This window comes from Rhinoderma darwinii, unplaced genomic scaffold (genome assembly GCF_050947455.1).
Source record: "Rhinoderma darwinii isolate aRhiDar2 unplaced genomic scaffold, aRhiDar2.hap1 Scaffold_541, whole genome shotgun sequence".
Taxonomy (NCBI): domain Eukaryota; kingdom Metazoa; phylum Chordata; class Amphibia; order Anura; family Rhinodermatidae; genus Rhinoderma; species Rhinoderma darwinii.
Window position 1 is genome coordinate 83,292 of NW_027464091.1, and position 27,542 is coordinate 110,833.

General features: G+C 44.2%; 1 long non-coding RNA gene across 1 annotated transcript in view; it reads right to left on the reverse strand.

The window, feature by feature from the left end:
- Positions 1 to 27,542, reverse strand: part of LOC142722928 (uncharacterized) — a 90,697-nt gene that overhangs the window by 52,970 nt on the left and 10,185 nt on the right. The window lies entirely within an intron of this gene.

Consider the following 27,542-nt stretch of genomic DNA (forward strand, 5'->3'; position numbering starts at 1 on the left):
CTCGGGACTGACATTATCTGCTCTCCCCTCCTTTCTTTCAGTGTTAGAGATACCAACAGGGAGGGGCGGGGGTTATAAACTATATTAGATATCCAATTACAGTGACAGCCACAGTGTGCCTAAATCTAATGACAGCCAATGTGTCATCAAATGCAGTGACAGGCACAGTGTCTTAAAATACAATGACAGCCACAGTGTCCACAGATATAGTGACAGCCACATTGTTCAAAATATACTCACAGTCAAAGCGCCCCCAGATATTCTGTTAATCACTGTGTCCCCCAAATATATTGACAGGCACAGTTTCCCCCGATATAGTGATAGACACATTGTCCCAATTTTGAAAACCAAACTGAGGGCGGCTGAAGTAAAGGCCCGGCAAAGCATCACAAGGAAGGAAACTCATCATTTAGTGATGTCCATGTGTTTAGACTTCTGACAGTCAGTGACTTACAGCCAAGTATTAACAATAATCCTTATATCTATAGTGATGGTAGTTTGACTCTATATGCAGGGATCATCTGGTTTTATTTTTACACCAAATACTCATCTTATTGACAAGAAAATAGGGAGTAAGTGACAGCACAGCGGGTTCTCAGCGACTATCAGATTAGGTAGGAGATAGGGCACTTATAAACTGGTGACAGAGCCTCTTTAAGGTTAATATCAAAGCTTTTCACCTAGTTTTTATTAGATGAGAATACCACTTTAAAAGATGCGGATTGGTTGGATGCACTGGAGTATCCCTTACTAGTATCTCCTGCTGTTAACAATAAGAAATTATTGCTATCTCACACCAATGCCACTGCTTAGAAGGGGTTGTAGTCCATCTACCAATTGTCATAGATGTTTGGCAGTCAACGCCGACTTTTGGCACCTTATATGGCAACGCCCCAATATTTCACACTTTTGGCAGGTAATTGTATCCTTACTGACTGATATTTCCCAGAAGCCAGTTCCTATGACTCCAGATGTTTGTCTTCTTGAAGCCTGGTCCTACTACAAATAATCACTTTCACAGGAGGCCCTCCTCTTGGTCTGGAAAACCATTGCTATGTGGTGGATGGCAAGGCGATCACTCTTTGTTAGGCAGTGGCAAAATATGATTCATACAATAATCCCATATGAGCGCTTGGTATACAAGAATAGGTGGTGTCCCAAAAAATGTACCATACTCGGGGATACAAGCTTTTCATCCACACTCACACTTTACTCTGAGAACTGACTTAGGACTTCAATGTCTGCCTATCCGATGTAACTCTGAAATGTGATGAGGAAATCGGATTCCCTTGGTTTCTTTTTCCTTAATCTGTACCATGTGCATATACTGTATATTGATATTATGACCCACATGATGTCTTACTATTGTAGGAAACATTTTTCTGTATCAAAAACAGGGAGAGAAAATGTAAGCAATTCATACAATCTGTTGTGACATTTCTGCTGTAATGTATCTTTCTTATTGTCTACTGAATTTTCAATAAAAAGAGCTTTAAAAAACTTTTGTTAATTTATCCAATTTGTTTTTTAAATGTAAAAATGGAGGGATGATGTAAATAAATGGCTGTATTTCCTAAAAGCTTAACCCATTAGTGACTGCCAATTCGCCTTTTCAGGGCGGCCACTCATGGGCTTTATTCTGATGCATACGCCTTTTCACGGCGCTGCATCAGAATAAATAAACAGAGCAGGGAGCCGTTAAATCTCCCTGCTCCAGAGGTAGCTGAGGGCTGGAGGAATCCCGGCTCGAACGGGTGAGATCGATATTAGTATCGATCTCACCCGTTTAACCCTTCAGATGCGGTGCTCAATAGCGGGCGCCGCATCAGAGCGGTTTTGGAGAGAGGGAGGGAGCTCCCTCTCATCCCACCGGCACCCGGCATTTTAAACGGACAGGCAGTAATACACTGCAATACAAAAGTATTGCAGTGTATTATAAAGGCGATCGGAGGATCACATATTAAAGTCCCCTAGTGGGACTAGTAAAAAAAAAAAAAGTTTAATAAAGTTAATTTAAAAAAAAGTGAAATAAAAATTGAAAAACCCACATTTTCCCCCTTACAAACTGCTTTACTATTAAATAAACAAAATTGAGCAAAAAAGTTACACATATTTGGTATTGCCGCGACTGTAACGACCCAGACTATAAAGCTATTACATTATTTTAGCTGCACAGTGAATGGCGTAAAAAATAAAATTAAAGACAATGGAAAAATTGCTGTTTTCTGGGAATTTCTGACTTAAATAAAAATGTGATAAAAAGTAATCAAAAAGTCGCACCTATTCCAAAATGGTACCGATAAAAACTACAAGTCGTCCTTCAAAAAAAAAGCCCTCATACAACCGCATGGGCGAAAAAAGAAAAAAGTAACAACCCGCTGAATAAAGTTATTGTGTTATTTATACCACAGGTAAAAGGCGTAGATTTAGGACGCAAAAAAATTGCGGTGAAACTTATGTTTTTTTCCTATTCCCCCCCAAAAAAAAGTTAATAAAAGTTAATCAACAAATATTATGTACCCCAAAATGGTGCTATTAAAAAATACAACTTGTCCCGCAAAAAACAAGACCTTATACAGCTATGTCGACGCAAAAATAAAAAAGTTAAAGCTCTTCCAATGTGACGATGGAAAAAACGTAAAAAATGGCTTGGTCATTAAGGTCTAAAATAGGCTGGTCATTAAGAGGTTAATGCAATATTTTTATTAAACCCCTAGTAAATAATTAGTGAGTAAAGTAGTTGATGGCAGATATGTGTCATTGAGGCTTCTTGTCTAAGTTATGTAAGTGACTGGAGTTTGGGTCTGGGCTTTAGGGGCGACTGAAGCTCCTGTGACAGAACAATTAAATTGCAATTGCAGGTGTGACGTCCTTGAATACAGTGATAGCCACCATATCCCCAAATTTAGCCACAACTTTAGTGTTTCCAAATACAGTGAAAACCACAGTGTCCCCAAATATAGCAAAAAAACACAAAATTACAGCAGTATAATGCGGAAACTAATATATACGCAAACATGGTATATGGATTTATTTAATTTGCATTACTGCTATATCTACCATACTTATAATTGTGAGATTTGTAGCGCTGAATATAATCCACTTGCGTGAGCCCAACTTCCACTACAAGGCGACTTCATACAGGGGGTCCCTACACTAAACATTATACCTGTACAATTATAAAATCGCCTTGTTATTTGGCTTTGGCCTACAATCTTAATTCGGGGTAGGTAGGAAAGCAAAAATTAGCGACAGCCACAGCATCCACAAATACAGCGACAGCTACAGTGTCTCCAGGTATAGTGATAGCCACATTGTTAGGCTGGGTTCACACGACCTATTTTCAGACGTAATGGAGGCGTTTTACGCCTCGAATTACGTATGAAAAACGGCTGAAACATCTGTTGCTCAAAAAAATTCTGTAAATCAGGGGCTGTTTTCCCTTGAAAACAGCTCCGTATTTTGAGACGTTTTTGACTCTACGTGTGAACATACCCTCAGGCCTCATGCACACATCCTTCACCATTTTCATGTCCGTTTAACCCCTTAAGGACACAGCCTAGTTTGGGCCTTATGGCTCAGAGCCCATTTCTCAAATCTGACATAATTCACTTTACGTGGTAATAACTTTGGAATGCTTAAACCTATCCAAGCGATTCTGAGAATGTTTTCTCGTGAGACATTGGGCTTTATGTTAGTGGTCAAATTTGGTCGATATATTCAGTGTTTATTTGTGAAAAATTTCAAAATTTAGAGAAAATGTAGAAAAAAATTAAATTTTTCTGAATTTAAATGCATTTGCTTGTAAAACAGATGTTTATACCACACAAAATAGTTACTAGTTCACATTTCCCATATGTCTACTTTAGATTGGCATCGTTTTTTGAACATTCTTTTATTTTTCTTGGACGTTACAACGCTTAGAACATAAACAGCAATTTCTCATATTTTTAAGAAAATTTCAAAAGCCTTTTTTTTAAGGTTCCTGTTCAGTTCTGAAGTCTCTTTGAGGGGCCTATGTATCAGAAACCCCTGATAAAATACCCCATTTTCAAAACTAGACCCCTCAATGTATTCAAAACAGAATTTAGAAAGTTTTTTAACCCTTCAGGCGTTTCACAGGAATTAAAGCAAAGTGGAGGTGAAATTTGCAAATTTCATTTTTCTTGCTGAATTTCAATTTTATTCAATTTTTTTTCTGTAACACAGAAGGTTTTACCAGAGAAACACTACTAAATATGTATTGTCCAGATTCCACAGTTTTTAGAAATGTCCCACATGTGTCTCTAGTGCGGTCGTGGACTAAAACACAAGCCCTAGAAGCAAAGAAGCACCTAATGCATTTTGGGGCCTCTTTTTATTAGAATATATTTTAGGCAGCATGCCAGGTTTGAAGAGGTGTTGAGGTGCCAAAACAGTAGGAATCCCCCAAAAGTGACCCCATTTTGGAAACTACACCCCTCAAGGAATTAATTTATAGTTAATGTTACCATTTTGACCCCACAGTTTTTACACAGCACGTATTTGACTTGGGCTGTGAAATTAAAAAAATGAAATTTTTTCCAATAAAACGTAATTTTTCATCAAAATGTCTTATTTTTACAGGAAACAAAATACCCCATTTTGTTGCCCAATTTCTCCTGAGTGCAATACCCCATTTGTGGTGATAAACTGCCGTTTGGGCCCATGGGAGGCCTCAGAAGAGAAAGAGCGCTGTGTGTTCTTTGGAGTGCAGATTTTGCTGGATTGGTTTTTGGGTGCCATGTCGCATTTGCAGAACCCCAGAGGTATCAAAGCAATGGAAAGCCACCAATTTTGGAAACTAGACCCCTCAAGGAATTAATTTATGGGTGTTGTGACCATTTAGACCCCACAGTTTTTTCACAGAATTTATTTGAATTGGGCGGGGAATTAAAGAAAAAATGAAATGGTGGCTATAAACTGCTGTTTGTGCCCATGGGAGGGCTCAGAAGGAAAGGAGCGCTATGTGTTCTTTGGAGTCCAGATTTTGCTGGATTGGTTTTCGGGTGCCGTTGCCTTTGCAGAGCCCCAGAGGTATCAAAGCAATGGAAACCCACCAGAAGTGACCCCATTTTGGAAACTAAACTCCTCAAGGAATTATTTTATGGGTATTGTGACCATTTAGACCCCACAGTTATTTCACAAAATTTATTTGAATTGGGCTGTGAATTAAAAAACATTTAAACAAAAGAGACAGGATGGAGCATAGAAGCCATACATGTATAAAAAATAACAATCTTTATTGATCACATAAATTTGGACAAACCGTTTAAAAAAGGTACAAAAAGGACAAGAAGACTCTATAGTGTTCTAGTAAACATGGGAGGCGGACTCCCTGTATCATTTATGAAAATATGTTATATATCCTAAAAAGGAGTATGGAGGATGGGTGGTGGGAAAATCGGTGAACACTGAATCATCATATAATATCATTTAGTTATGGACATAGTAGTCAAATAAATTTCAAACACTTATATGAAAGAGACAGTAGGTCACAGATGGATAGTATTCCCCCCCTTCCCTTCAAAAAACCTTACCCATATTAGTGCTCATGGAAGTCAGGATACCATGCAAAGGACCCCAACGCGCATTTCGCGGTGTGCTTCCTCAAGGGGTGCATAGTGTCTAAATGCAGTCAAGCTTTAACTAGGATCAGACCCAGGTGTACTTGCTCGTTTTCTCTGTGCACTGAGATTCCGGCGCATGTCCGTTGCCGAAACCGGAAGTGAGGCATGCCCCACTTCCAGCCCCCAGCGCCGTAGCGCACATCCGGGTCCCCGACGCGTACAGGGATCCCGGACATGCGCAGTGCGCTATAGGGGGCAGGAACGGGGCAGGTCAAACAACGGCAACACACAACCAGACTGTTGATGACGCCGGCTCAACGTCTGAGCTGGAAGCTGAGCTGGCGCCATCTTGCCGATGGTACCAGAAGCCTTTTGGGCCCCGCCGACGATGGGGCATAGGAGGATTCCGTTACTGGCAGAACGGGAGGTAAGTATTAGGCCTCCGATCGCCTTTGCAGCCACCGGAAACCCAGCGATCACGTTGCTGGGGTGACGGTGGCTATAAACTCCTCACATGCTGCGATCTCTATTGAACGCAGCATGTGAGGGGTTAATCGGTCGGATCGGCGGCTAGCTCCGGTCCTGGCCGATACCTCAGGGTGCCAGCTGTAACATACAGCTGTCACCCGGTGGTGAGGTCACTGGCTCAGCTTCTGAGCCAGCTCCATCTCTTTCACATACAGTTACGTGGAATTGCGGGAAAACACCAACTCCCATCACGTAACTATACGTGAAATTGCGGGAAGGGGTTAAATATGATATAGATGATTTAAGGCATCCCCTTAGATATGCTTTAGAAGTATCCCACAGAATACCCACATTATCAAAATCCTAGTGAGCCTACAAAAATACCTGAAGCTGATCAGGTATCCTATCATTTGTACCTATGATCATCAGCCAGAAGGGATGAATCTTCCATCCCCTGGGCCTGGGAATATCCGGGAGTTGAAAACTAGCCAGGACAGGGGAGTGATCAGACACACCTCTAGATTTGTACATAATTTGAGGTGACATTACCATTAACAACTCATTACTGAAAATGTAGTCTATTCGTGATAGTGAACTTTGCCCTAATGAGGAACATGAGTACACTCTAGTACTAGGGAATAGAAACCTATATATATCTGTCCATCCCACCTCCATCATCAGTAGATAGAGATGTGTATCTGGAGCATGTGGAGGCACCAGCAGCTGGTTATGCCTAAGCCTATCCATAGCATTATCCATGGTCATGTTAAAATCTCCCATGCAAAGCAGTCTAGCACCCGGATACGCCGCTGGGAAGTTAACCGCTTGGTGTAGTACCGACACTGATGCCGGAGGAGGGATATACACCCCTAGGAGGACATAGGAAACATTATTTATGAAAGCATGCACAAACACAAAACGCCCATTATCATCAATCCGTACGGCATCCACCTCCCACCTAAGGGACTTATGCACAAGTATGGATACCCCACGGGAGTAGGACGAGTAACAGGAGTGGCAGGACCACTGAACCCACGGACTCTTCAACACACGCAGTTTATCTGTGATCATATGGGTTTCTTGTATGCACAAAATATGCAGCGAATACTTTCTGACCTGTGCAAAAACCATTGCTCTTTTCCTAGCCGTGCCCAAACCCCTAACATTCCAAGGCATAACGGTTATCTTAGCCATTTAACATATTCCACATGTTATACAAAGGAAGTAGCCCCTGATATACATATAGCTATACTGCGAACTGATCCATTGTAGGTATGTAAGACTTAAAACATGAAACCTTTCAGGTCTTTGGTACAAAAGAGGAACATATGTACCATGTAACATATTAATATAGCATTCAGTAAAGCCATTAAGCATCAACAGTGACGACACATTGCCTTCGCCATAGTGGCTTTTCATATATACGAGGGAAGAACCCATGTGTTAGTATATGAGTTAATACCTAGTATCTATCTAATCAAGACATAAGAAAAAGGCATGTATGACGGTTATCTGAACCACGGAAAGCCGTGTTCATTATCCAGAGTATGCCAGAAAGACGCAATATGTCAAAGATACAGCGTAGCGTCCATCTGATATATATACATATTGCAAGTTCAAGGATACATGTAGAGGGAAAAAAAAAACAGCAGGACGCATGGAATCACGCAGCCATCTTTAAAGTGGTCAGCATAGCATCAACGCAGGATGCGGCAGAGAGTCTCAGTTCCGCGGCAAAGGTCTCTGGTGACTCACCCAGTCATCGGCATCTTTTGGGGTCGCAAAGAACAGTGACCAATCTCCATCCACAATACGTAGCCTTGCAGGATACGCCATGGAGTATGGGATTTGTAGATCCCTAAGCCTCCTTTTCACCGACATGAAAGTAGCGTGACTTTTCTATAACTCCGCGTTGAAGTCAGGGAATATAGACACTGCAGCTCCATTGTATCTAATATCTTGCTTTTTGCGAGCCAGACGAAGGATCAAGTCCCAGTCGTTGCTATTCAATAAGCGTGCCAGCATAGATCTAGGGGTGATCCCGGTGGTAAGGGTGGTGCCGGTACTCTATGAGCTCTCTCCACCTCGAAAGCAGTAAAGAACACTGCATCAGGAAACAGCTCATGCAGCCATGCAACCATAAAGGCAATAGAATCTTGACCTAACGCTTTTTCAGGCAATCCCAAAACTCTGATGTTATTTTGGCGCAGACGATTTTCCAAGTCGTCAGATTTCTGCTTCCATAATTCTGCAGCTTCTTCCAAGGCTGTTAAGGTCCTGGGTACAGGATAAATCCGATCTTCCAGGCCGGAAATGCGTTCCTCAGCATGGGACATACATTCCCTCATGGCCTGCATATCCTGCCTTATGAGGCCTATATCGATCTTAACCCCTTCGCGCTCAGCGATGTGCTATTCCGTCGCGCTGACCGACACGTTCGCGCTCAGCGACGGAATAGTACGTCGCAAGGAAAATGCATCGCCATTTTCCACCAGCGCGTGCACAAGCTGTGACAGCTGCTGTTTCCGACAGCAGGCTATCACAGCTCCATACGCCGGGACCTGCCGCGATGGTCCCGCTTCCACGATCGCCACTATTGGTCAGTTAGTGAGTAACTGTCCAATAGTGGCGATCGGTCTCTTCACTTCCTCTCCCTGACATCACATCCTGCCGCTCCCGCCCTGAACGCCTCTGTTGGAGATAGCGTGGCATTCAGAGCGGTTGTGAGAAAGAGAGAGAGAAGAGAAAGTTTAAAAAAAAAGTATAAAAAACAACTTTTTTCGGCATCCCACCTCTCCCATCCACTACCCATTCCTGTACCCTTCCTCCTTGTGTTCCCCCCACGTTTTTGGTCAGTGATCACCTATCACTGACCACTTCTTAGTCTTCAGGACCAATTTCTTGGTCCCTGGGGATTATTTTTTTCTTTTTTTTTCCTTTATAAAAAACATATAAATCAAAAAAATATATAAAAATTAAAAAAAAACAAAAATAGTTAATTAAGACAATTTAACTGGTTAGTTTAGTATTAGGGTCAGTTAGTGTCAGGGAACCGTCAAAAAGCGTAGTTAGGTATAGCGTCAGGGAATTTAGCGTCAGGAATCCGTCACCGTAGTTAGATCTAGCATTAGGGGTCCATCACCGTAGTTTGGTTTAGCGTCAGGGAAGCTCGGAATAATCTAGATAGGTTTAGTGTCAGGCACCCGTCACCGTAGTTAGGTTTAGTGTTAGGGACGCTCGGAATAATCTAGTTAGGTTTACTGTCAGGGAATAGTCGCCGTAGTTAGATTTAGTCTCAGGGAAGTTCAAATAAAATCTAGTTAGGTTTAGTCTCAGGGAAGCCCACTCGTTCTATGAAAACACCAATTTTTTGGGCTGGTTTAGGTAGCAGCCTATTGTTCCTAGTTAGGGAAGTAATGAAACATGTCCCAACGGATATTTAGTGCCGAAGAGGCATATTCATTTCTTGACTCAGACAAAGAGTCGTCGGATGGTGAGACTCTGTTTTATTTATCCACCTCCTCATCCAGTGATAAAGAAGAGGAACCCCCTAGGAGACGCCCCAGGACCACCACCACAGTTGAAGCCCCCGAGCAAGATGACCCCTCCGTAGTTCAAGCCCCCGAGCGAAGTGACCCCATTTGGACCCCCACACCAGACATTTATGAGCCTCAAATCCCCCGAGAAGTGTATTTCTATTGATGATGTAAAGGATCTGCCAGGCACAGCTTCAGGGTTAACGCCCATAGGTAATCAGTCTGCACCTGAGTCTATGTCTCTGAGACTGACTCCAGCTTCCACCACTCAGGCTGGCAGGCTTAGGAGTGGGAGAGCCTATCGCAGCCTGGCCAGACTCAGCTAGCTCCCGTCCTCTGTCTATTTATACCTGCCTTTCCTGTTCCTCCTTTGCTTGTGATTCTTCTCGTGTGGTTTCCTGGCCCAGCTACAGCTTCTGACTATTTGATCCTGCTCCATACTGACCCTGGCTTACTGACTACTCTCCTGCTCTGCAATTGGTACCTCGTACACTCCTGGTTTGACTCGGCTCGTTCACCTCTCTTGTTGCTCACGGTGTTGCCGTGGGCAACTGCCCCATTTCCCTTAGCTTTGTTTACCCTTGTCTGTTTGTCTTGTGCACTTACTGAGCGTAGGGACCGCCGCCCAGTTGTACCCCATCGCATAGGGCGGGTCGTTGCAAGTAGGCAGGGACAGAGTGGCGGGTAGATTAGGGCTCACTTGTCCGTTTCCCTACCCCTATCATTACATAATCACAAGCCCATTACCTAGTCTACCCTGGTCCCTGTCTCTACTATGGACCCCCTTGAGACCCTGGCCCAGCAAATGCAGGGTCTCTCCCTACAGGTCCAGGCCGTGGCTCAGAGGGTCAACCAGCCTGATGCTACCATGGTAGTGCCCCTCACCTCACCTCTTGAACCCCACCTCAAGTTGCCTGACCGGTTCTCAGGGGACCGGAGGACTTTTCTCTCCTTTCGGGAGAGTTGTAGGCTCTACTTTCGCTTAAAGCCTCACTCCTCAGGTTCTGAGAGCCAGCGGGTGGGTATAATTATGTCCCGGCTCCAGGAAGGGCCCCAAGAGTGGGCCTTCTCCTTGGCTCCTGACGCCCCTGAACTTTCCTCCGTTGATCATTTCTTTTCTGCTCTCGGACACATTTATGACGAGACTGACAGGACTGCCTTTGCCGAGAGTCAGCTGGTGACCTTATGTCAGGGTAAGAGACCTGTTGAGGAGTATTGTTCTGACTTTAGGAAGTGGTGCGTAGCTTCTCGGTGGAATGACCCTGCCTTAAGGTGCCAGTTTAGGTTGGGTCTGTCGAACGCCCTGAAAGACCTGCTAGTTAGCTATCCCTCTTCTGACTCCCTAGACCAGGTTATGGCTTTAGCGGTACGACTTGACCGACGTCTCAGGGAACGACAACTTGAACGTTTTTGTGTTCTCCCCTCTGACTCCCCCATCATGCCTCCCGAGGTCCCGTTGCTTCGCTCTTCCACGGAAGACTCGGAGGTACCTATGCAACTCGGGGCCTCCGTGTCCCCCCGACAACATAGAGAGTACCGCAGGAAGAATGGTCTCTGCTTCTTTTGTGGGGATGACAAGCATCAAGTGAACACCTGTCCTAGGCGTAAGAATAAGCAGCCGGAAAACTTCCGCGCCTAAGTGATCATCGGGGAGGTCACTTGGGCGCACAGGTATTTCCCGTAAATATGAAACGTAATAAAATCTTGCTTCCCTTTCAGGTCTCTTTTGGTGGTAGGTCTGCTACCGGCAGTGCCTTCGTGGATTCAGGGTCTTCTACTAATATCATGTCTGTGGAATTTGCTATATCTCTAGCTATGCCTTTGATTGATTTGCCTAAACCTGTCCTGGTAGTGGGTATCGACTCCACTCCTCTTGCTAATGGTTATTTTACACAGCATACCCCTGTTTTTGAACTCCTTGTTGGCTCCATGCATTTGGAGCAGTGCTTTGTACTGTTGATGCAGGGATTATCATCCGATTTGGTTTTAGGCCTTCCCTGGTTGCAGTTGCATAATCCCACGTTTGACTGGAATACTGGGGAGCTTACCAAATGGGGTAATGAATGCTTGACGTCATGTTTTGCTGTTAATTCTATTTCTCCCCCTGAGGAGGTGAACACGCTACCGGAGTTTGTGCAGGACTTCGCTGATGTTTTCTCTAAGGAGGCCTCCGAAGTGTTACCTCCTCATAGAGAATATGATTGCGCTATCGAATTGGTACCAGGAGCTAAGCTCCCTAAGGGTAAGATATTTAATCTTTCTTGTCCCGAACGTGAAGCCATGAGAGAGTATATCCAGGAATGCCTGGCCAAGGGTTACATTCGCCCCTCTACTTCTCCGGTAGGTGCTGGCTTCTTCTTCGTAGGGAAGAAGGATGGTGGTCTTAGGCCATGCATTGACTACCGTAACTTGAATAAGGTCACTGTAAGGAAACAGTATCCCCTTCCTTTGATTCCTGATCTCTTCAATCAGGTTCAGGGGGCCCAATGGTTCTCTAAGTTTGATCTATGGGGGGCGTATAACCTTATCCGCATCAAAGAGGGGGATGAGTGGAAGACTGCGTTTAACACGCCCGAAGGTCATTTCGAATACCTCGTCATGCCCTTTGGGTTGTGTAATGCTCCTGCGGTCTTCCAGAATTTCATAAATGAGATTTTAAGGGATTACCTGGGGGTATTTCTTGTAGTGTACCTTGATGACATACTGGTGTTTTCCAAGGACTTGTCCTCCCACATTGAGCATGTCAGGAAGGTGCTCCAGGTCCTTCGGGAAAACAAACTGTTTGCGAAAACCGAAAAATGTGTGTTTGGGGTACAGGAGATACCATTTTTGGGTCAAATTCTCACTCCTCATGAATTCCGCATGGACCCCGCCAAGGTCAAGGCTGTGGCGGAATGGGTCCAACCTGCCTCCCTGAAGGCGTTACAGTGTTTCTTGGGGTTCGCTAATTATTACAGGAGATTTATTGCTAACTTCTCGGTCATCGCTAAGCCTCTTACGGACCTCATTCGCAAAGGTGCTGATCTCCTCCACTGGCCTCCTGAGGCTGTCAAGGCTTTTGAGGTCCTTAAGAAGTGCTTTATCTCGGCCCCGGTGCTGCTTCAGTCCAACCAAATGGAGCCATTTATCGTGGAAGTTGACGCATCCGAGGTGGGAGTGGGGGCTGTCTTGTCCCAGGGTACCAGGTCCCTCACCCATCTCCGTCCCTGTGCCTACTTCTCCAGGAAGTTTTCGCCCACTGAGAGTAACTATGATATTTGCAACCGCGAACTCTTAGCCATTAAATGGGCATTTGAAGAGTGGCGCCACTTCCTGGAGGGGGCTAGGCACAAGGTAACGGTCCTTACCGACCAAAAGAATTTGGTATTCCTAGAATCTGCCTGGAGGCTAAACCCGAGACAAGCTCGATGGGGGCTATTTTTTACCAGATTCAACTTTTTGGTTACCTATAGGGCTGGGTCTAAAAATATTAAGGCCGATGCACTGTCGCGTAGCTTCATGGCCAGCCCCCCTTCGGAGGAAGATCCTGCTTGTATTCTGCCTCCTGGTATAATCATTTCTTCTATTGATTCTGATTTAGTCTCAGAAATTGCGGCTGATCAAGGTTCAGCTCCCGGGAACCTTCCTGAGGACAAGCTGTTTGTTCCCCTGCAATTCCGGCTAAGGGTACTTAGGGAAAATCATGACTCCGCACTATCTGGTCATCCAGGCGTCCTGGGTACCAAACACCTCATTGCCAGAATCTATTGGTGGCCTGGGTTGCCTAAAAACGTTAAGGCCTACATCGCCGCTTGTGAGGTTTGTGCTAGGTCCAAGACTCCCAGGTCCCGACCAGCGGGCTTACTACGTTCTTTGCCCATTCCCCAGAGACCTTGGACCCATATCTCCATTGATTTTATCACCGATTTGCCTCCATCTCAAGGCAAGTCGGTGGTGTGGGTTGTAGTAGACCGCTTCAGTAAGATGTGCCACTTTGTGCCCCTCAAGAAACTACCCAATGCCAAGACGTTAGCTACCTTGTTTGTCAAACACATCCTGCGTCTCCATGGGGTCCCTGTCAATATTGTTTCGGACAGAGGGGTACAATTTGTTTCATTGTTTTGGAGAGCCTTCTGTAAAAAGTTGGAGATTGATCTGTCCTTCTCCTCTGCCTTCCATCCTGAAACTAATGGCCAAACCAAGAGGACTAATCAATCTCTAGAACAATATTTAAGGTGTTTTATCTCTGACTGTCAATATGATTGGGTCTCATTCATTCCCCTCGCCGAATTTTCCCTTAATAACCGGGTCAGTAACTCGTCAGGGGTCTCCCCCTTTTTCTGTAATTTTGGGTTTAATCCACGGTTCTCCTCCGTTTCACCTGGTAGTTCCAAATATCCCGAGGTAGAGGTCGTTCATCGGGAACTGTGCACTGTGTGGGCACAGGTTCAGAAGAACCTAGAGGCGTCCCAGAGCGTACAAAAAACTCAGGCTGATAGAAGACGTTCTGCTAACCCCTTGTTTATGGTCGGGGATCTGGTGTGGTTATCTTCTAGGAACTTGCGCCTTAAGGTCCCGTCCAAGAAATTTGCTCCCCGCTTTATTGGGCCGTATAAGGTCATTGAAGTCCTCAATCCTGTCTCCTTCCGACTGGAGTTGCCCCCATCTTTTCGAATACACGACGTGTTTCATGCCTCCCTCCTTAAACGCTGCTCCCCGTCCTTGGCTCCCTCGAGGAAACCTCCTGTTCCCATTCTCACCCCTGAGGGGGTGGAATTCGAGGTGGCCAAGATTGTGGACAGCAAGATGGTCCAAGGCTCCCTCCAGTACCTGGTCCATTGGAGAGGATACGGGCCTGAGGAGAGGACTTGGGTACCCGCCCGGGATGTTCACGCTGGGGTATTGGTCAGGAAGTTCCACCTTCGTTTCCCCAAAAAACCAGGTCCACTTAGAAAGGGTCCGGTGGCCCCTCATAAAAGGGGGGGTACTGTAAAGGATCTGCCAGGCACAGCTTCGGGGTTAACGCCCATAGGTAATCAGTCTGCACCTGAGTCTATGTCTCTGAGACTGACTCCAGCTTCCACCACTCAGGCTGGCAGGCTTAGGAGTGGGAGAGCCTATCGCAGCCTGGCCAGACTCAGCTAGCTCCCGCCCTCTGTCTATTTATACCTGCCTTTCCTGTTCCTCCTTTGCTTGTGATTCTTCTCATGTGGTTTCCTGGCCCAGCTACAGCTTGTGACTATTTGATCCTGCTCCATACTGACCCTAGCTTAATGACTACTCTCCTGCTCTGCGTTTGGTACCTCGTACACTCCTGGTTTGACTCGGCTCGTTCACCTCTCTTGTTGCTCACGGTGTTGCCGTGGGCAACTGCCCCATTTCCCTTCGCTTTGTGTACCCTTGTCTGTTTGTCTCGTGCACTTACTGAGCGTAGGGACCGCCGCCCAGTTGTACCCCGTCGCATAGGGTGGGTCGTTGCAAGTAGGCAGGGACAGAGTAGCGGGTAGATTAGGGCTCACTTGTCTGTTTCTCTACCCCAATCATTACAGATGAGTCCCTGGTACATTTTAAAGGGAGGCTTCAATTCTGCCAGTACCTGCCGAGTAAGAGGGCAAGGTATGGCGTGAAGATGTTTAGCTGTGCGAGAGTGCATCAGGGTATACCTACAAATTTAGAATATATGAAGGGAAGGACAGCAGTATTCAGCCCCCAGAATGCCCCCCCCTTACTGGGAATTAATGCAAAAATTGTGTGGGATTTCGTGCACCCACTGCTGGACCAGGGTTACAACCTCTACCTGGATAATTTTTATACCAGCGTCCCACTCTTCAAATGCCTCGCTTCCATAAGTACTGTGGCATGTGGCACTGCTAGAAAAAATCTGAGAGGTCTCCCTAAGACTCTGCTTGGGCAAACACTCAGAAGGGGTGAGAGCAGGGCACATTCTAGCAGCAACATATTGTGTGTCAAGTAGAAGGACAAGAGAGATGTCCTTGTATTGACAACAATACATGGCCACACCAGTACCCATGTACCTGTATGAGGTACCAGTACAGAGACCCCCAAACCAGACTGCATCCTGGACTACAATAGGTACATGGGAGGGGTGGACTTGTCAGATCAAGTCCTAAAAATCCTACAGCGCCATGCGGAAAATGAGGGTTTAATAATCTGGCTGTGCACATCATACAGATCGCATTGTACAATGCGTATGTGCTACGTCGATGTGCAGGCCAGAGGGGAACTTTCCTGGAATTTCATGAGGTGGTTATCAAGAATCTAATCTTTAAAGACCAAGACGAGGGAGCACCCAGTACTTCTGGAAGCGAGGCCACACGCATCGTACAAGGGCAACACTTTCCAGGAGAAGTTCCCCAAACTGGCAAGAAGGGAAAAAGTCAAAAGAGGTGCAGAGTCTGCTCAAAGAGGGTGATAAGGAAGGACACAACATACCAATGCGACACGTGTCCCGAAAAACCAGGGCTCTGTATGAAAGATTGTTTTTTGAATTTATCATACATCCCTTATTTTTTAATTTACCCTGATGCACTCCACACACAGCTTATTCCCCTCATCTTTCCCTTCTGAGCCCTGCCGTGTGCCCAGGCAGCTGATAACAACCAAATGTAGGGTATTGCCGTACCCGGGAGAACCCACATTACAGCTTATGGGGTGTATATCTCCGGTGGCACATGCTGGGCACACTATATCGGACATTGACCTGGCATATATATATAGAAAATTGCAAATCTCACTCTGCACCATCTGCTGCGCATTATCTTTTACACAGTACCTGTGGGGTCAAAATGCTCACTACACCTTTAGATGAATGTCTTAAGGGGTGTAGTTTTTAAAATAGGGTCACTTCTCGGGGGTTTCAACTGTACTGGTACCTCAGGGGCTTCTGCATACATGACTTAGCACCAGAAAAGCTCCAGTAGGCCAAATGGTGGTCCTTTACTTCTGGGCCCTGCCGTGTGCCCAGGCAGCTAATAATAGCCACATGTAGGGTATTGCCGTACCCGGGAAAACCCACATTACAGCTTATGGGGTGTATATCTCCGGTGGCACATGCTGGGCACACTATATCGGACACTGACATGGCATATATATATAGAAAATAGCAAATCTCACTCTGCACCATCTGCTGCGCATTATCTTTTAAACAGTACCTGTGGGGTCAAAATGCTCACTAAACCTCTAGATGAATGTCTTAAGGGGTGTAGTTTTTTAAATGGGGTCACTTCTCTGTGGTTTCAACTGTACTGCTACCTCAGGGGCTTCTGCATACATGACTTAGCACCAGAAAAGCTCCAGTAGGCCAAATGGTGGTCCTTTACTTCTGGGCCCTGCCGTGTGCCCAGGCAGCTAATAACAGCCACATGTAGGGTATTGCCGTACCCGGGAAAACCCACATTACAGCTTATGGGGTGTATATCTCCGGTGGCACATGCTGGGCACACTATATCGGACACTGACATGGCATATATATATATAGAAAATTGCAAATCTCACTCTGCACCATCTGCTTACCTGTGGGGTCAAAATGCGCACTACACCTCTAGATTAATGTCTTAAGGGGTGTCGTTTCTAAAATGGGGTCACTTCTCGGGGGTTTCAACTGTACTGGTACCTCAGGGGCTTCTGCATACATGACTTAGCACCAGAAAAGCTCCAGTAGGCCAAACGGTGGTCCTTTCGTTCTGAGCCCTCCCATGGGCCCAAACGGCAGTTTATCACCACAAATGGGGTATTGCCGCACTAAGGACAAATTGGGCAACAAAATGGGGTATTTTGTTACCTGTGAAAATAAGAAATTTAGATAAAAAATGATATCTTATTTGAAAAAATGACATTTTATTAATTTCACAGCCCAATTCGAATAGGTACTGTGAAAAAACTGTGCAATCAAAATGATAACAACAACCATAAAGGAATTCCTTGAGGGGTGTAGTTTCCAAAATGGGGTCACTTCTGGTGGGTTTCCATTGCTTTGATACCTCTGGGGCTCTGCAAATGCGACATGGCACCCGAAAACCAATCCAGCAAAATCTGCACTCCAACAAACACATAGCGCTCCTTTCCTTCTGAGCCCTCCCAAGGGCCCAAACGGAAGTTTATCACCACAAATGGGGTACTGCCGCACTAAGGACAAATTTGGCAACATAATGGGGTATTTTATTCCCTGTGAAAATAAGAAATTTAGATAAAAAATGATATCTTATTGGAAAAAATTTCATTTTTTTAATTTCACAGCCCAATTCAAATAGGTACTGTGAAAAAACTGTGTGGTCAAAATGATAACAACAACCATAAATGAATTCCTTGAGGGGAGTAGTTTCCAAAATGGGGTCACTATTGGGGGATTCCTACTGTTTTGGCACCTCAACACCTCTTCAAACCTGGCATGCTGCCTAAAATATATTCTAATAAAAAAGAGGCCTCAAAATACACAAGGTGCTTCTTTGCTTCTGAGGCTTGTGTTTTAGTCCACGAGAACACTAGAGCCACATGTGAGACATTTCTAAAAACGGCAGAATCTGGAAAATACATATTTAGTAGTATTTCTCTGGTAAAACTTTCTGTATTACAGAAAAAAAAATCATCAAATTAAAATTCAGCAAGAAAAATGAAATTTGCAAATTTCACCTCCACTTTGCTTTAATTCCTGTGAAATGCCTGAAGTGTTAAAAAACTTTCTAAATGCTGTTTTGAATACCTTGAGGGGTCTAGGTTTTAAGATGGAGTGTTTAATGGGGGTTTCTAATACATAGGCCGCTCAAGGCCACTTCAGAACTGAAGAGGTACCTTTAAAAAAAGGCTTTTGAAATTTTCTTAAAAATATGAGAAATTGCTGTTTATGTTCTAAGCCTTGTAACGTCCAAGAAAAATAAAAGAATGTTCAAAAAACAATGCCAATATATGGGAATTCCCAAGACATATGGGAAATGTGAACTAGTAACTATTTTGGGTGGTATAACCGTCTGTTTTAAAAACAGATGCATTGAAATTCTGAAACATGCTATTTTTTCAAAATGTTCTCTAAATATTGCAATATATCAACAAAATTTTACCATGCACATGAAGCCCAATGTGTCACGAGAAAACAATCTCTGAATCGCTTAGATAGGTTTAAGAATTCCGACGTTATTACCACATAAAGTGAAATATGTCAGATTTAAAAAATGGGCTCTGAGCCTTAAGGCCCAAACTAGGCTGCGTCCTTAAGGGGTTAATTTCAAGTTAAAGATCACTACATCTGTACATAGAAGCTGACATATTGCGGAACAAATATATCAATAGTGTCACTTATATAAATGGAATCATTGTGTAAAACTGTCACTTCTGTATTTAAAGGGGTCGTCTCATCATAACAACTTTACCTTCAAACAACGTATTCTTTTTATTCCGGACACTACAGACACTGACCAATAGGCAACTATTTTTCTAGACTGTGCTCCATTTATAATTAAAGTGTCTTCTTTTGTGGCCCCTCAGGTAGCATGGCACCAGTGAGGCTTTTACCTCTGCAACCCCTATTATTATGCCCTTGATGATTATACACCGTTCAGCCATAAAATTAACCCCTTAAGCCTCCATAAAATAAATGTACGTCATGGATTGCCTTACATAGGGCCACCGTGACGTACTATTCCATCATGGTGATTGTGTGGGCACAGGAGGCTTTGATTGAAACCTCTGATCTTGACAATTTAACCTCTTAGATGGTGTAGTCAATGGCAACCGCAGCATTTAAGTGGGTAGACAGCGGGAGGCGGCTCCCTCTGTCACTCCATAAGTACGCTGTGATTTTATCATGGGGCTGTCAGTACGCTGACTACAGAACAAAGTGGAAGGTAAAAACCGAAAAAGAAAATCACAGAGAGGACCACCACTAAAAACTCCTGAGAGTGCCTAGAATTAATACATTTGTGGTCAGGTCTCTACAGATATAATACACAGCTACCGATGATGTGGTATCCGGCATCTGACACACTTATTGGTTCCCTATCTGTTGACACACGTTGGCAGCTCATGTCATGAGAAGCATCATGGACTACACTCTGGGCATTCGTGTCATGGGAGACACGTGATACTCCCACCAGTGACACATGCTTGATAGACTTCTGCACCGTGCAATGGTACCGCTCATCATCACATCCGGGGCAGTACTTTATGACATCAGATGCTATTTGTATTATGTGCAGGGAATACTCCTCTATCCCCTGCACCATTATGGACTGACATCGGGTGGCCAGCTAAACTATGCGGCTGACTTCTTTCTACACCGGGGACATACAAGTACTATTGCTGTGATCAGTGCAACTTTATTTTGTACTGGTCCTTCTTTTTGGAATATCTAAATATATAATTATTGTCATGATCAATACAACCTTCTGTACTGTTCCTTATCTTTGAAACGTATATTTACCCAAACAACAATTATCTCACACGTCTATTACTGTATACTCAGGATCTGATTGGTATGGCCAGTAACTATATTTGCTTCCCTTATGAACTACAACCTTCGGACAAAGGGAATGGCACTGGAAGTGGACGTTTTTGGTCATTTCTTCGGTCTCACTAATAATTATCCGGGTGGATCTAGCGTATAATAGGTACTGTAGGCTCGAGTGTTGTATTGCTGTCATCAGAGCGGCTATCCCGCAGTGGTGGGCAGGGTTTAAGTAGGGTATAACAGAGAGAGTTCCCAGCATTATCATTCCCTTACCCCCTACAACATTAGTGAGGCCTCATCTAGAATATGCAGTTCACTTCTGAGCTCCAGTTCATAGAAAGGATGCCCTGGAGTTGGAAAAAAATACAAAGAAGAGCAACGAAGCTAATAAGGGGCATGGAGAATCTAAGTTATGAGGAAAGATTAAAATAATTAAACCTATTTAGCCTTGAAAAAAGACGACTAAGGGGGACATGATTAATTTACATAAATATATTAATGGCACATACAAAAAATATGGTGAAATCCTGTTCCATGTAAAACCCCCTCAAAAAACAAGGGGGCACTCCCTCTGTCTGGAGAAAAAAAGGTTCAACCTGCAGAGGCGACAAGCCTTCTTTACTGTAAGAACTGTGAATCTATGGAATAGCCTACCGCAGGAGAAGGTCACAGCAGGGACAGTAGATGGCTTTAAAAAAGGGTTATATAATTTCCTAGAATAAAAAAGTATTAGCTCCTATGTGTAGAAATTTTTCCCTTCCCTTTTCCCGTCCCTTGGTTGAACTTGATGGACATGTGTCTTTTTTCAGCCATACTAACTATGTAACTATGTAACTATGTAACATTACGAATTATATTCACTTGGGGCTGGTGTTGTTTTATAAAATTTCTTTTGATTCTTTAAATTAAGGTTTTAAGTGGTGGTTGTCTTTGCGATTTTTTTGCTGTTTTTGACGTTCCACTATGTTCTGTATAAAGCTTAGATTTAACTGCGTTGTCTGTATTCTGACTTCTTTATCATAACGGAGCTATACCAGGCCCTAATACACCCTATGTGATTCCCCAACAGAATCCATAAAACATAAAAGGGCCGATCAGTGCTCCAGCATTTTTTGCAAATCACACTAGCTAGAATCGCAAATGCATGCAACCAATTGGTAAACGTTTGCGGAATCAGGAGATAACACCTTTTTTGCTCTATTCCTTCTTCTCCTGGTCCAGATAGAACTTCTTCAAGGGGAGGAGGGGGAAGATCTCCACATACTCATCCTTCCCTATATGTTTCCTGACCTCCTGCTTAAGATGGGCACCCAGGGATCCCTTGAAGCAGACATACACAGCCAACTGATCCCCGTTTACCTCATTAGGTGCCTCAGTCTGGACTGAGACCGCAACCGCCTCATGACTCACCAGAAGAGGCTTAACAAGGGAAAATGTGGAAAACCTCCCTCCTACCCAGACTTTACAGGACCGCCCACGCAAAAACCTGGGGTGGACCCGCACCCTTCACCAGGGAACCGCCCCACCATGTTCAGCAGGCACCCCACTGAGTCCCCCAGGCATCTACACACGCCTCCTCCTGTGTTACCCCACAGCACCTAGCGGCAGGGGGCGAACCTAACCTAAACAATAATGGCACAGGGCACCAATAGTGATGCTTTTGAAAAGTATCAAAAAACTTTATTAAATATAGAGGACAAATGACAAAAAGAGTCACACAATAGATATAGCCACATCTCCGGAAGTGAAATACACAGGGTGAACATATGCCCATAACAATACGGATACATCTTAAGTACAAAGTGCTAAGGAATATATGAAATAAGTTATATACCATATATAATATAAATTGTCTTTGCAATACTGCAGGATGGATAAGGACATGGACAAGAAGCTAAATACAAGTATTGATGGTCCTAGGATAGTTGCAACACATGTTCAAAAGAGTACAGCATATGAAATAACATACCGCAATATATACCCATCTGCATGACATAACCGGGATGGCGCCAACCACGAAGTACGTTTCGGCACAGCCCTCATCTGGGGGTGACAACATCTCCTAACAGGTATAATATAATAATATATATATTATATAATTTATTATTATATAATATCATATAAATTTTGGTGTAATAATAATAATGATACTACAGTAAACTGGAGATGACCGCCCAACAATGCGAATATAACCCCTTAATAACATTACACCTTTTCACGGCGGTCATTAAAGGGGTTCTCTGGAAAACTTTATGGTCTCTTGTTTACTTGATAAAGGGGTTCTGTTTCCCCTAAACGCATTGTGCCTCAAGAGAACCTCTATCTCTCTTTTTTATGTATGTTTTATTATGATCTATTGTTTTAGACAATGAATTATATATATATTTTTCTCAAAAATGTGTTGGACTCCCTGAAGTATTGCGCCTGGATGTTGTCTCTTTTTTACAATGGATCCCACCTGGTTCCCAATGTTTTTATCTACCTGCTCTTACTGAAGATGTCCGCAAAACTAGCATAATGAGATGGTAGATCGGAGAGTGACTGAGGCAGTGGAGGCAAAACAGGGCGGACTCCAGTCAAGGACCTGGGCGTGTAGATGAAGCCAAGGCAGACCCAGTAGAACCGGGTTGATGGCTTTAGGCAGGAATAGGAAGGTGATCTGTTCAGAGTGAAGGACTCCAATTTGTGACGTCAGTGGTTTTATGATAGCCACAATAGGATCGGGCAATGGTAGTCCATTTACAGAAGCAACAGCAAGGGGTCTCTCTAGAAGAACTGTGGGTAGATGTAGTCGGTCCACTAAATCCTGCTGGATGAAATTTCCAGCTGCCCTGGAGTCAAGATAGGCAGAGGAGAAGTGTGATGTCTCTCCCGAGATGATGGTCACAGGAATAGATAATTTGGAAGAGGTTTTGACGTTTGGCATCATCCCACCTAGAGTTGCCTCTCTAGGTGCTGGAGTTTCCCAGCTTTTGTGGACATTGGTGAACGAAACGGCCTTTAAGTCCGCAATACAAACACAGACCTGAACGAGGGTGCCAATCTGTGAAAATGTCTCTCCCCCGAACCTCCTGATCGCGTTCCTGGATCCTCATGTTGACCCAGGTAGCCAACAGGATAAGGGCATCCAGGGTAGGTGGGAGGTTGCGGGCTGCCAGCTCGTCCTTGATGTGTGAGGACAGTCCCTGCAAAAAGGTCACTACCAATGCTTCATTGTTCCATGCCAACTTTGCTGCCAGGGTACGGAAGGAGATGGCATGTTCTCCTAATGTGGACGCCCCTTTCTTGAGGGTTAGCAGAGTGGCTGCTGCTGAGGATGTTAGACCCTGCTCCTTGAACACCGCACGAAAAGTCTGTAAGAATAGGGATAAGTCCGAAATTTCTGGCACCTGACGATCCAAGATGGGGTTCGCCCATGCGAGGGACTTGCCAGCGAGGAGGGAAATAATGAACGCTATCTTGGCCTCATCAGAGGAGAAGAGGTGAGCACACAGTCTAAAATGCATGGTACATTGATTGATGAACCCTCTCAGGCTCTAGGATCACTGTCATAGCGAGGAGGAAGAGACAGTGCAACTGTGGATCCGGGACAGACAGGAGAAGTAACGGGCAGTGGAATGGCAGCAGTCTCTCGGGAAGGAACAGGGAGTTGATCCAGTCGGGTGATGATGGAGTTTACAGCCACGAGGAGTTGATCCTGGCGTGCATGTAGGTCACACATATCCGTCCGTATGACCTGAACTGTGGTCTTAGGCTAGCCAGCGGGTTCCATGGCCTGAGCGTACTATCACGATCTAGGGTACAGATGTAGCCGTCTTTAGCTTGACTTTTAACGCATTAAATACACAGTGGAAAGATCCCTTATTTTGCAGCAAGTTATCAGAGTCAAGTTAAAGATGGCTACATCCTTATGTGGACCCACGAGGCCACTCTGCCATAGCAGGCTCCGGCGCAGATAGGGCTAGGTGTGACAGGTGGCGCCAGTCGAGGTGGATGGCACCAGGGATGGCAGATGACACACAGTTGTGGTGATACAGCAGGCCGTACCACACGACTCAGATACAAGGCAGGCACAGTTAGGAGACAGCACGAGATACAAGAGATAGGATGCAGGGAACGGGAACACTGGGAGCAAGCAGGAAAACCCTAAGGGACCACTTGCAATACAAACATGGGAAAAGTACAAACAACGTTCAAGCAAGGAGTGGGAGGGCAGAGTGCTGGGGGTGCACTGGGGTAGGATAGGAAACTTTTAGGAAGTGCGTGCGCTGCCTCTTTAAGGCACTCCTCGCACCCTCCAGGAAGGGAAGGTCGCACCAGCCGTGGTCTCTGGGAGGAGAATTTAGGCAGGTAGCCAGGTAGTGGCGGTCGCATCCATTTGCAGAGGGTGAGCGGCAGCGGTCCGTAGCCATAACACTGAGCTTTTTTTTGGTGCTTTATATATAAACTGAGCTTATTTCTAGCCCCGTCTCTATGCTATACGTATCTATGCTTGAATCTGATATTGTATTTGTACACTAAACTATTGTATTTAGGATTTGTCTTCAATAGCCGGATAATTTGCCATGGCGTGCTATGCAAGTCGCACTGCTCTCCACCCTTCTCACACCCATCCTTGTTCTGCACCATCAGGCATCCAATTCCGCTTCTAGGGCCAGCCGTGGCCACCTGCACCCAACTGTCCCCCTACCCAGGTAGCCAATGATCACCCTGACCAATCTTCATGACCCCCTGACCACACTGTCCAACAAATTTACAGCAAACAGAAGAAAATACGGGCCAGCAATCCTCATGACAATGTGATGACTTTATTAGAAAAACATTTTATAAACCACACGACATGTTGACTTGATGATACAAGACCGCTTACGCGCTTCGAAAGCCAACTACGTTCTTTGCAAATGTACGCCATCGCCTCCAAAGTCAATTACATCCCAAGTCCAGTTCCTTGTGCTGCATGATTCATGGACGCCCTATCCGTGGCAATATCCGGGTCCCTTCCGTTGCTTCTCGCTTCAGTCCTGTAGGCACAAAAACATTCTGCAAGTATCCATTGTCACCCGTACCTGCAGATTCTGCTTTAATGATGCAACTCACTCAACACCTTGTCTATTGCATCGTTTACTGATGCCTCTTTTAGATGCGACAGATGTATTTTTTTTATACTTACCAGCCTTCTTTACAGGCACCATCCCTTTTTATTGGCACCTGATCAATAAGGGGGTCCTGGTCCACCACCATAACACTGCAATACTATACAAAATCTCTACACTCAATCCCTAATAACCTCCTCTGCCTCTTTTCCCTCTGACAGCTACCCAACCACTCAAGCTGCAACGGCTTCCATAGACATCTCAAAAACTAGACAAGCCTTTCCCCACTTATCGTTCCCAACATTTCCTGGGACAAGTGTGTTTAGGTAGAAATCAACAAACATGTTTCCTGACCCCAAATTTTACCCCCTCTTTCCAGTAAAGGATTGGCTTTCGGTATCACGCCTCCTCGCTTTTACCTTTTTGCTTTATCCTGCTTAAACATTTTTTTTCAGCACCTTAACCCCTTGAGTACCCAGCTCATTTTGGCCTTGAGGACCAGACCCATTTTTTCAAATCTGACATGTATCACTTTATGTGGTAATAACTCCGGAATGCTTTTACCTATCCAATTGATTCTGAGATTGTTTTCTCGTGACATATTGTACTTTAGTTTAGTGCAAAAATTTGGTCGATAAATTCATTGCTTATTTGTGAAAAACACCAACATTTAGCGAAAATATGAAGAAATTATGATTTTTCCAATTTTAAATGCATCTGCTTGTAAAACAGATGGTAATACCACACAAAATAGTTACCAATTAACATCTCCCATATGTCTACTTTATGTTTGCATCGTTTTTTGAACATCCTTTTATTTTTCTATGACCTCACAAGGCTTAGAACTTTAGCAGCAATTTCTCATATTTTTAAGAAAATTTCAAAAAGCGATTTTTTCAGGGACCAGTTCAGTTCTGAAGTGGTTTTGAGTGCCCTATATATTAGAAACCCCCATAAAACACCCCATTTTGAAAACTGCACCCCTCAAAGTATCCAAAACAGCATTCAGAAAGTGTTTCAACCCTTTAGGCGTTTTACAGGAATTGAAGGAAAGTAGAGCTGAAATTTTCAAATTTCATTTTTTTTTACAAAATTCATATGTAATACATTTTTTTCTGTACCACAGAAGGTTTTACCTGAGAAACGCAACTCAATATTTATTGCCCAGATTCTGCCGTTTTTATAAATATCCCACATGTGGTGCTAGTGCGGTAATGGACTGAAACACAGGCCTCAGAAGCAAAGGAGCACCTCTTGGATTTTGGGGCCTCCTTTTTTCAGAATATATTTTAGGCACCATGTCAGGTTTGAAGAGGTCTTGTGGTGCCAAAACAGTGGAAACCCCCAAAAGTGACCCCCATTTTTTAAACTACACCCCTCAGGGAATTTATCTAGGGGTATAGTTAGCATTTTGACCCCACAGGTATTTTGCTATATTTTCTGGAGTTAGTCTGTGAAAATGAAAATCTACTTTTTTTCTAGAAAAACGTAAAAATTTCTAATTTTTGCAAGAAATAAAGGAGAGAAAGCACCCCAACATTTGTAAAGCAATTTCTCACGATTACGGAAATACCCCATATGTGGTAATAAACTGCTGTTTGGACCCACAGCAGGGCTCAGAAGGGAATAACCCCCATTTGGATTTTGGAGCTCTGATTTTACTGGAATGGTTTTCAGTGCCGTGTCACGTTTGCAACGCCCTGGAGGGACCTAAACAGTGGAATCCCCACAAAAGTGACCCCATTTTGGAAACTATACCCCTCAAGGAATTTTTCTAGTGGTATAGTTATCATTTTGACCCCACAGGTTTTTTGCTGAATTTATTGGAATTAGTCTGTGAAGATGAAAAGAGACTTTTTTTTGGAAAAAACACAGAATTTTCTAATTTTTATAAGGAATAAAGGAGAAAAAGCACCTCAACATTTGTAAAGCAATTTCTCCTGATTACGGTAATACCCCATATGTGGTAATAAACTGCTGTTTGGACCCACGGCAGGGCTCAGAAGGGACGGAGCACCATTTGGATTTTGCAGCTCAGATTTTGCTGAATTGGTTTCTGGGGGCCATGTCGCATTTGCAGAGCCCCTGAAGTACCAGTACAGTAGAAATTCCCCAGATGTGATCCCAATTTGGAGACTATACCCCTGAAAGAATTAAATTAGAGGTATAGTGAGCATTTTGAGCCCAGGTGTTTTATAGATTTTATTAGAATTGGTCCGTGAAAATGAAAACATTTTTTTTTCCAATAACCTGTAGCTTTAGCTCAGAATTTTTCATTTCCACAAGGAATACAGGAGAAAAGACACCCCAAAATGTGTTACACAATTTCTCCTGATTACGGAAATACCCCATATGTGGTTGTAAACGGCTATTTGGACATACGGCAAGGGTCTAAACGGAAAAAGTGCAATTTCGTTTT